Source organism: Polypterus senegalus, chromosome 7 (assembly GCF_016835505.1).
Source record: "Polypterus senegalus isolate Bchr_013 chromosome 7, ASM1683550v1, whole genome shotgun sequence".
NCBI classification, from domain to species: Eukaryota; Metazoa; Chordata; class Cladistia; order Polypteriformes; family Polypteridae; genus Polypterus; species Polypterus senegalus.
Window position 1 is genome coordinate 179,230,808 of NC_053160.1, and position 11,222 is coordinate 179,242,029.

An 11,222-nucleotide genomic window follows, 5' to 3' on the forward strand; every position below is an offset into this window, starting at 1 on the left:
AAAAACCTTTGCGGATACACCCGAGCGAACCTGGCGATGCACACGAGAACTGGACGTTAACCAACGGAGGGTAAAATACTCGGGCAGAGCGGAATTAGGCGGCCAGTTTGCCCTAATCATGGAGAGTTTTAGTTCTCTTTTTGCTTGGGCTTGTTTTCTCTGAGAAATGTTTAAACTGTTAGCAAAGCCAATATTAACTTAGTTTACAGACCTCGTCTTAAATTAACTTCACAATACATTTTCGTTTAACACGATCTTAAATGCTATAAATCTTAAAATTATCTATCTATCTATCTATCTATCTATCTATCTATCTATCTATCTATCTATCTATCTATCTATCTATCCATTATCCAATCCGCTATATCTATTACATAGTGCCTCTTTCTTTCTTTCTTTCTTTCTTTCTACTGATCTACTGACAGATCAAGAAATCCCTAACTTATCGTGTCTTATTGTATGCAGCAAGATTCCTTTTAAATTCAGGAACCATTTATTCCGTTTATTTTCCGAACCTGTTACAGATCTTAAATAAAAGGTAATTTTTGGAACCCTTCAGGACGCTTTATTTGGGAACCAAACACTGTCCCTTTATGGAATCGTACTGAAGAGTATACATAATCTATCTATTTTATAATGTCTATCTATCTATCTATCTATCTATCTATCTATCTATCTATCTATATATATATATATATATATATATATATATATATATATATATATATATATATATATCTATATATATATATATATATATAGTGTGTGTATATATATATATATAGAGTATATAGTGCATTTCACATAGATAGATAGATAGATAGATGTAAAAGGCACAATATTAGACAGACAGACAGCGTGTTTGTGTGTGTATTGTATGCCGAAATGGGAGGCACGGTGGCGCGGTGGTTTGCCCGTGTGGAGTTTGCTGTTCGTCCCATGTGTTCTTGGGCATTCCTCCCACCACTCCAGTACCTCACATATTCTTACAAACGTGCGGTTACGGTTCATTGACAATTCCAAATTACTCTGTGTATGGACTTTTGAATAGGCCCTGTAATATTTCTTACTTTATGTACGACACGGCCGAGATGAGGTACACCTTTATACTGTTATTTGGATTAAGCGGTTTTGAGAATATTTGTCAATAAGTGATCTAATTATAGATAAGGTATATTAGAATTAAACTACAATTAATATGAAGTTATGTTCGTGAGTTTATTTTTGTGTATACCTGCACTGTTAATCACAACACAATGCCGGCAGTTGTTCAGATTTTAGTGAAGACGTCATGCATGAACACAGTACAACCCTAAAGTACCACTTGGTGACAGACTTTTCACACCACATAATGACTCGTCATGCACGTTGACCAACTAAAACGTATAAATGAACTTCCTGTCAAATAATCGTTTACAGATGAACTGGACACTGTCAGAGGTACAATTGACCTTTCAACAATCAACGTTTTTCTGCCAGAAGAAAAGTAACATTGTCTGTAAACTAGTTTTTATTTCTTTAAAAAATTGATGAAATTACTTTAGACAAAAAAAAACCTAACGATTAGTTAAAACTTTAAAGCCCCTCAATATTGTGCCCGGGTGATTAACGCATCTGCTTCACGGTCCCCATCATCTCTCCTGTGCCTTTTCGGGGTTTTTCTCCACGTGTCAATTCGAACACACCCGCCCGCACATCACGCATGTTCTATTAGTTAGCGGTAATTCTGTCCAGTGCACTCGAGGGGTCCTGCCATGGACTAGCGCCGCATTCATAGCTGTTCCGCACCGTGCGGTGCACCGGAGTCCAAAGGTATATACCCCGGCCCGGCGACCCTGCACGGGATTAAGCGGGTTATACGATGTTATCTTTGTCATTTATCTTTCCTACACTACAAGTCAAATGTGGATGAAGCACATTCTGATGATTTTTATAACTAACATGAAATAATTTTGTTTTATTTTCAAAGGTAAAATGTTTGCAATGTAGCTTTTTATATATTTTAACATCGTATCCAATTACATATTCAGTATCTTCATGTTATAACAACAGAAAAAACAATAATGAAGCCGCTTTCTTTTATTATTTCCGTCTATTTTCGTAATCTATTCAGGAACACAGAGCAAATTTCGGGATCAAGGCAGGCCTATTGTAGGACACACTTACCCTGCCTGGAGCTATTTACGGACAATAATCGGACAACTGGAATAATACGTACACACCAGGAAATCATGCAAATACCACGCAGATGCCATGAATGTGTAAGGCAGCAACCCTAACCGACTCTCTCACGTATGAACTCTTCGTGAGTTCCGTTAGCCGGGATCATTCCTGTAGATGACGTCAGTCCTCGTATTGGCTCGGTTTAAGTATGGTGGAGGTGTAATTTCGAATATTTTGCTACATTGTGTAACGCCTAAGTTGAGGGTCTTTGGGTCTGTCCGTTTTTATTATCATTTTATACCGATAATATAATATTTCTACACCCTTAAAAATAAAAAGGGATAAAGTAGTTCTTCAGAGCGACCATTGGGCAACCGTTTCTGGTACCGAAAAGAACCATCCACACGAAAGTTTCAGAACGAGCTTTTATAAAAACAACAATAAAAAGAAACGCCAATAGGTTCGCAATTTTAAGAAGACTCTTACTGCTACAGTAACACTGGCTAAGTTCGGGAAGTCTTGATCGGCCACTTACCCTGCTGTTTACCCTGCTATATATTATGTTTTATCTAGAAATCTTTTCAAAGCCAAAACTAACAACTTTAATATTTAAATGAATAAGTAAATAAACAAACAAATAAATAAATATAAAAGCTTGCAGTGGTTCTTTTTCAAGCAATGATTCTGCCATTAAAGAACCGTTATTTTAAAGATTGCAACCAAAGGCAACATCTGTGGTATATTTAAACAGACTCGTTCGCTTTCCATTTAAGATACAAACTTTACCTTTGTTGCATTTTAAAAGTGAAAATGTGCCTGAATTTTAAACCATTGCAGTGTAAATGGTTTTATCTATATAATAAGTAATAGTCATAAATAAACGTGTATATGTAGTACGTCTTTCAGTCATTTTTTCAGTCATGCAATGAAAACAATTAAGAAAGGCTTCTGCTATCTATCAGTTCATGATGCCCACCTATTGTTTTATTGTTGCTGCGCTCCGAGTAATTGAGATATAAGCTACTAGGCTGATGTTGAATAATGCGCACCTAATATAATTAACACACAAGTTTACACAAACCTTGTGGGTCTCTGTAGGTAACAAATTTGGTAATTTACTGCGTCAGGATCACACACGTGAAATTAACGGCGGTCTTAAAGCGTTTTGCGATGCATACAGAAACAATTAACTCCAGTCATTCCTTTCAGAACAATAAAGAAAATCGATTTTTATCGGGACACGTAACATTCTCAAATTCGCTTAATCCACTTCAGCATGCTGGGCAAGCAAAAGAGCAATGGGCATGACGTTGCACGCACACACATATTTGTCATAGCCACTGAATCAAACCTGTATTTGACAACGATGGGAGAAATGTGGTAAAACCTGAGGAAAACGTACACGCGTGCATTGTGGGTAGGTACTAATTCGCCATAGATAACAGACGGGCACGGTATCCGTGGGGCAGCAGAGCCACTGGTCGAGGCACAGTTTTATTGTCTAACGGGATGATGACACTCTTAAAAATGAATGTTCCAAAAGGGCATTTACTGGGTTTTGGAACAACTGTTTGGGCTTTGAAAAGCAATATGTGGTCAAAACTTGAAATGATTAATTTATATAGTAGGCAGGATACTGACAAGAACACCTGAACTTTCCCCGTGTTATTGTATGCAGCAAAGCGCATTTAAAATCATGAACCCATCAACTGTCTCATGGCTATTTACAGAGCCTTTTTGTGATCTAAACATTGTATGCAGCATCGCTCTGAAGAACCACTACTGGCACCTTTATTTTTAAATGTCCACATCGTAATGTCCAGGCCCGGCGCGAGGACTAAAACCACCATCTTACATAAAACCCCCTAACCCGCGCTGTCCAATATTCTGTAACTGTTACTTTATGGATTAGCGGGACCTCAAATATTTCAGACCCGCCGTTTTGGTTTGGAGCCGGGACAGTTTAGGGGCGAACTGTAATAACCTAAATATTTATAAATTAGTAGGTGGGTTGGGTCAGTTTGTATGCCAAGTCTGTGTATTGATATATCATGTCAATTAGTCTTTACTTAATAAAAAGTTGATCACACAAAAATATTTATATTCATAAATTAGTAAAGTTTATTAGAACCTTCTCACGCAGAACTGAAGAAGAAGAAAATATTTATTAGAAATCCCTTTACTTAATGATGTTTTGCTAGTACCTTTCTATAAAAGGTTTCTTATCTTTTTATGAAAGGCATTACACGGACAGGATGCCCTAATTCACGAGTGCACCTGAAAGCTTTACCAACAAGTGGTTCAGGAGCTTGGCGTTCCCATCAGGCTAATTTAGCAAACTCGAGGAAATGACGAGAAGCAATTAGCAGACCCTCTGCGAGGTCGAGCTGCTCGTCTCACCTCCGACTGCTCATGTATTGTGAATGAGACGAGACGCACACTTTCACTGGAAGAGCGCACACTAAATACAAATGGCTCTTCACTCGTGTTCTAAGGTGACGGTACTTAGTAGGCATCGTCCAGGCTGCATCTAAGTGCGCGATTCCAATCAATTGACTTAAGCATATTGTTACAAACTGAAGCAAAATATGAACAACCTTTCTTCGTTTATTTTACAACAAACGTTTATTGAATGATTGATTGATTGATTGACTGATTGATGGAGGTGGTATACTGTATATCTGAATTAAAGCAGTAAAGTGTGCATGCGATTTTCCGCACCGTAATTACTCTATTACCTCCAAATTAAATAAAGTTATACAGAATATCTTTATATTAGCATCATTTTCATGTCTTTATCTGCAGGCATATTCATAAGAGTTATTTAATTCCAGAAAACCGAATAACCCTCTTCCAGTAGCGTAGGGCGCTGGGTTGAAACCAGTCCATGGATGGCATACTAAAGCCGACATACTCACGCTTATTTGTGTTGGATGCGCATACAGATTAATTTCAACCTAACCTCCCCTGGATGAGGGAAGTGAACTGGAGAAATATGAGAAGTAAGGGGGCACAAATAGGTAAACGGCAAACACAGAAGCAAATCGTCGCCTTACTTCAAAGCTAGGCTCCAGGAGCTGTGACGCAGTAGCGCCACCTACTGGGGATGCAGTCGCTGTCCTGCAGTCAATGTGCGGCGGGCCGTCGCCGGTATTCCCAGCTATAGGTGGTGGTGCCGAGCATAGCCCGGCTTTATGCGACCCTCCGTTGGAATCAGAGGGTCCTGAAATAGACGAAGGTTTGAGTTAATAAAAAAGAAGCCAAACGCTCAAGTTTTGTCCAAAGAGACTAAAAAATTACCTAACAAAAAGTTAATTAAAGATCACACGCATTTCCAACAGGCTGTTTCAAGTAATTTTGATTGTGCGTATTAAAAAGATCAACATTTGAAGTTAAGTGTTGAATCATTTTATAAAAAAAAGTTCTGAAAATGAGAACACTCCAATAATTTAAGCTTATTGTTTTACAAAGAAGATAATAAAAATGAAATTTTAAATATCAAAATATAATGCATGGTTATTAACATTTGTGAGGTATTTAAGTAGGTCGGCAGGTTAGAAGGGACCTTAAAGATTAAATAAAAAAAGCACGTTTAAATCATGTCAGTGTGTGGAGAACATTAAAAGGATGAAGGTGAAACATCTTGGCTCATTAGAAAACAACACATTGTTAAAAAGTTACCGACAACCAAGTTTACAATGCACATTTTTCATGCCTAGTTTATTTAAATAAATTACAAATTATCTCTGGGGGGAAAAAGAATAAAATTTGATTAATAAATTAATTTCCAAATGTTCAAACGGTGCTAAGCTGTTTTTTCATATGCACGTGTGACGTTGCTCACAGAAGATGGCAACAAATGTGTCTTTTCATTTGCTGCAGTACACCTGTGGTGTAGTACTTAAGGCTTTAGACTTCAAAGCCAGTGTTTGAAATGGGGTCAAATGTTATGTTATTATGATTCTGTGGAATTAACGTAATGAGGAATCGTTTGAAAAACTTACAAGTTAGGCGCCAGCAGCGTTTAATAGGACATTGTGCAGCCCAAATAGTGATAGGCAGTGTAGCATTGTGGTTAAGGCTTTGGTTTTCACACCTTGAGACAGGGGGTATCCCACTACTGACACCACATGACCACAAACCAGTCACTTCACCTGCCTGGGTTCCAACTAGAAAAACAAAAGAAATACAACAGTCATCCATGTGATAAGTTTGGTCCATGCATATAATCTAAGGCATATGAGCATTACAAGAATTGCCAGTACTCTTTATTTAATAAAAAGTTGATCACACACACAAAAAATGTATGGTATACCATAGTCTAATTATTTATTTCCATTGCTTTAGCAGATGCAGGTTAATCAACTTCTCCCAGGCAAACAGTAAACCAAAAAGTAGCAGTTATACTGGACACCGTGGGTGAGTGGGCTTGATATGGGATTGGGGGACTGGCTTAGCTTGGCTATGTAACCCCCTGGAGCCAGACCTGCCCTAAATATTAATATACACTCTTACAAATAAAGGTGGTTATGCAGAAAGATGCTATAATCAAATCATTTTGGATCCCAAAAACCACCCTGTTAAAGATTTATTTATTTTTAAATGTGTAATAGGTTTTATAAATGACCAAGAATAGATGATGACAGATTTGTGAAATACCACTCTGCTCCTTCATAATAGATAGATAGATAGATAGATAGATAGATAGATAGATAGATAGATAGATAGATAGATAGATAGATAGATAGATAGATAGATTCCCAGAGGGAATACATTTTAAAATTGTTTAAAAGTGGTTCATCTCCTTTAGAACGGCCTAATTTTGATGTGTTTATGAACCTATTAATTTGTCATTGTATATAAATGTATGTAGTAGTACTATTGTCTGTGAATATACATAACAGCTATCCATTATCTTGTAACAGACAGTTTATATGAAATTCACACTTACCACTTATTCATTTTAATTAATTCATTCAAGGCACATTTGTCGAAGGAAATATTTGTGTTGAAAATACTTTGTTACAGGAAAGGCAAAAAAGTAAACCCATATATAGCTAAAGACTCTAAAGACTCCATTGTTGAGTACATTTCATTCAGTTTGGTTTTGTAACTTGCTTTCATTGTGTTATGAGCTCTTCACTTGTCCTTTAACACTTGTTCCTAAACAAATTTTAATTTCCGCTCGAGGAAAATCTATCTATCTATCTATCTATCTATCTATCTATCTATCTATCTATCTATCTATCTATCTATCTATCTAGTGCCTTTCCTTTCATATCTATCTATCTATCTATCTATCTATCTATCTATCTATCTATCTATCTATCATTTAGTGTTTTTCATATCAATCTATTATATAGTGTCTATCTATCTATCATTTAGTGTTTTTCATATCTATCTATTATGTAGTGCCATTCATATCTATTATATAGTGCCTTTCCTATCTATCTATCTATCTATCTATCTATCTATCTATCTATCTATCTATCTATCTATCTATCTATCTATCTATCTATCTATTATCAAGATGCAGAGGACAGAAAGATATGGAAGAATATGATCCGCTGTGGTAACCCCTAACGGGAGCAGCTGAAATAATAAGAAGAAAAAGATTAAGTGAATAGTTCGATGATAATTAAATTGTTTTTAACTATTTTCTAACAACAGTCCATGTTTCAACGTGTTCTGATAATGTAATATTAAAACGTTTAAAAGTGTGAGAAAGTGTGAATTTAGAAAATGTTTATTTCTCAATTTTTTGGAACTTTGGTTTTTATTCCTGCAATTCTGCTAGCATCTTAGGTATGGCATTAATTACGTAAACTGAATGATACCAACCCTTAAGCGGGTGTTGTACTGCTGTGATCGTGGCACGGAGGTGTGTTTTACGCATAATGGAGAGGTTGCTGATCGCTTCTCATGAAACTTGGACTCCTTTTTCAGATACTTTGCAGTAAATATAAGAGAAGCACACTAATCTGGAGTTAACGTACCAATACAATCCTAATTCTTTTACTTTCTCCGAGGTAAAGAACAGCAGAGCTGTTGTGCGTTATTAAAAGGCACAATTTGAGATCAGTTTGTCATTATTAGCATATCAGCACTTTAACAAAAGAAAACCTCAAAAAATACAAAGCAGCTGTCTTATAGCGTAGCAATTATTAAACACAGAAGGTGCAAACTTTGATGAGTCCTTACGGACTGTGCATGCATGAATGAAGGAATATTATAAATGTACAGTACATGCCAAGTAATTCTTTCTTAAAAAAAATCTTTGCAATGACTTTTGTATTTTGAAATATTTTCAGTGCACACTTTAAAAAATAAAGGTATTGGGTTCTTCAGAGTGATGCCATATGGGAATCCTTTAAAATTCCCGGTAGACCATTCCACGTGAAGGCTCCAGAAAGAACCATTTATTTATTTAGATCTGTAACAGGCTCCATGCAGAAAATTACCATGAATAGGCCACATATTTGTGAAATACCAGTGGGCAATGATTTTAAAATGATTCTCGGTGCAAGCTTTTTTAACCAGTGTCCTGCTAGGTAGCCCACATTAAAGATTTCGTTTCTTTTCTACATTTTAGGAAGTTTTTCGAAGCACAAAGAACCAACTTTATATGCAAGGAAGCCTGACCAGAATGAAAAGATTCTTTGTCAAGCAATAGTTCTACACGAGAAACCACACCACCCAGTAAAGAGCCATAAGTGCATCATGCAGGAAAATCACAATCACCAGAAAACAAATGTGTATTTATTTTTAATCAAGATATAGTAATCTGTTATGCAAAAATTAAAACAAAGCTTCAGTATTGCATCTTAACACAAATTGATTCCATATAAAATCAAAATAAATGAACAGAATGAGCAGACTTCTTTTTCCATCTATCGTAACAAAAAGTCTTGTAAACACTAAATACCTATATTCACCTTTAAAAAAAAAATAATGAAAAAACAAAAACATTATTAAATTACTGGGACACTGTTCTCAAAATGTTTAATAAAAATAGCAGTTCATTCAATTTACGTGGCCTTCTAACGTATGACCTCTGTCTTCGTACACATCATTAATCGAGTTCTCGTTTGGAAAACGATCCTGTACAGCAATCTTACATTTCACAATTCAAGTGTTTTCTTTTCACCTTCCTTGCTTTCCTTTCACGTCCTGTCCGAAGCTTGAAAGGCCGCGGACGGTCTTTGGTCTGCATGAGAAGTAAAGTTTGCAATCACGGAGTGCGACTCGGAGTGCGACTCGCTCTCGCCTGTCCTGAGACGCCAATCACAAACAGTCGCACGACTGCATCTTTCGCTCTCTCCCGGGAATCAAACCGAACACAATAAAACTGAGCACACTGCCCGTTCGCTTCCAGCAACTCTAATGTAGCGTGTGACAAATGCACAAATTCCCTGCTTTGAGTTGTTCTCAGACAAAAAAAGGTGGCCATATCATCATTAAACGGTTTCTTTCTTTGGAAAGAAAAAAAAAAGAGTAAATGGATCCCTATCTCAATAAACCAACCAAAAATTAAATTAAATTGCACAAACCCCCGCAAGCAATGCAAATTTCTAGGTTCGTTTTCATGTGAGCATTGAACACTGGGCACCAAAAGCCAATTTCCATTCTATAATGGGCCCTATTCATCAGACTGAAGGTGATTTAAATCGCCTTCCCCGCACCGGCAGTGTAATGTCTGTCGCGGTGCCCCGTAACGCAGCTGTGTGCTGCGCACTCTGTTGTTCCTTAATGATGTCAACACAACACACAGACGTGTTCGTTTGCAGCACAAACCCTTCCGATCGGCGAACAGTGAATGAGTGTGTGTAAGCGCTTCGAGTAAAATAAATAATAATAATAATAATAATAATAATAATAATAATAATAATAATAATAATAATAATAATGAAAATTTAACTAACACCTTCGCCGGGATTAGGCTGTGCGTTATACATATCCGGAACTCGAAAAACTGCATCAGCCTGATTGACACCGATTACATCGTCCAAGGTGGCTGGGCTCAGGTGATCGGTCCAAAGCTCTCTTCTAAGAAGTTAATACGCTTAACAAATTAAAAAGTCTCAAGATCAACTCACCATCCACATCCCCACCCCACCCCCGCAGCAACTTTTCCCGGAAATCCACTTTAACATCGAACAAAGTGAAGCTGCTCACCTGTTACGGCGTGCGCATCCTCGTAATCAACACTGCGGACTTGGCCGGACGCCACAGCGCCTTCCACCACACCAGCGACTCACAAAAAAAAGGCTGGCGACTGCCGCTCGCGCAAGGAAAAAAAAAAAGGAACGGTGACACCGCCGCTTAATCGTGTCCCGTCCTGCTTTCAACTTTTCCAAGTCTTTCGTCTCCACTCCCGCAGAAGACAACTAACGCACCTCTTTAACAATGCAGCAGTGACCCGGGATCACTCGTTCAGTCATTCGATTTGTTCATTTTCATACCGTCTTAGTTCAATGCAGGGTAGTGGGAGAGGATCAAACATCTGGTATGAAAAAAAATGATCCAGTGCGTTTTTGCCACTGCTCTTGATGCCTATTGAAGCGCGCGAATTTCCGTGCATATGTAAACAACAGCAGCGACAGATGGTCATATTTTTCATAATTTATGTAACTTTTGCGTTGAGTTAATCGATTAAAAAATATTAATAACTATACACTAAAGTGAAAATGCGTTACAGGTACCTGACAAATATTGTCACAATTACACTCTAACGGTGTTTTTCAAGTTCCTGCCCTATGCTGAATGAGTCCAGGGTTGGCATCATCCCCCGACTTTAGAAAACAGAATGAAGCCAAGAGGCGCTTCAACTCGTGCGGACGAACAAAACAAGAAACGGAATTGGAAAATGGGTCGATATAATAAAACCACATCTATGGCTTAAAACCACACATAATAATAATAATAATAATAATAATAATAATAATAATAATAATAATAATAATAATAATAATAATAGGACTTGAGCCTTGTCCAGGGAATTTTCTTTGTTTGCCAGAATAGGCTCCAGTTTATCTGCGGCTCTGTACAGTTTGAAAATG

General features: G+C 37.2%; 1 protein-coding gene across 1 annotated transcript in view; it reads right to left on the bottom strand.

The window, feature by feature from the left end:
• Positions 1 to 10,398, bottom strand: part of skor2 (SKI family transcriptional corepressor 2) — a 44,538-nt gene extending 34,140 nt beyond the window's left edge. Inside the window, exon 1 of the mRNA XM_039759663.1 lies at positions 10,339 to 10,398. The gene's annotated coding sequence lies outside the window, so the exon portion shown is untranslated. The remainder of the gene's footprint in view (positions 1 to 10,338) is intronic.
• Between the last annotated feature and the right edge of the window lie 824 nt (positions 10,399 to 11,222).